The sequence below is a fragment of the Leptonychotes weddellii genome, chromosome 3 (genome assembly GCF_054177405.1).
Source record: "Leptonychotes weddellii isolate Sample4059 chromosome 3, ASM5417740v2, whole genome shotgun sequence".
In the NCBI taxonomy this organism is placed as follows: Eukaryota; Metazoa; Chordata; class Mammalia; order Carnivora; family Phocidae; genus Leptonychotes; species Leptonychotes weddellii.
Window position 1 is genome coordinate 163,990,278 of NC_138371.1, and position 626 is coordinate 163,990,903.

The window sequence follows — 626 nt, forward strand, 5'->3', positions numbered from 1 at the left end:
GGGGGGGGGGGGGGAGGGGGGAGGGGCAAGAAGGTTTCTTTCAGGGCAGGTTTAAAGCCTCAGCCTTCTGAGTGGTTATGATACCCCGTCACAAGGGAGAGTACCAACATCCAACAGATGGGGCAGATGCTTAAATAATAAAGGCGCTTGTAATTTTTAAACTGTGCCATCGGGATTCGCATCTTTGTGGATGTTTGAAAAACTGGCTCTCTCTCTGGACGAGCAATGTTTTTACTGTAATGCAGAAGAAAAGCTGCTATCACATCAGACGCTCATGACAAGAAAACATTCTCTGTTAAGTTCAAGGTATCAACTTTGGGGAACAAGTTGTTATCTTAAGGGAAAGATCTAAGACAAACTGTACTTAAAATTTTCACACCTGGTTTTATGAAGTGTCATTTCAATCAGTAGACTGACTTTTCATGGAACCACATTAAAATCGAAAGTGAAACTTAAACCCGAGAGAGTAAAACTACTTTGCCTCTTCCGCATAGAAAATAGTTAAATATAAAATATCAATTATTCTACAATTACCTGCCAATAGAGAAGGGTTATGTCAATTTTGGGGGGCCCAAATTAAAAATAATGCTTCAAACCCAGAAATATACTCTTTCATTATTAATCCG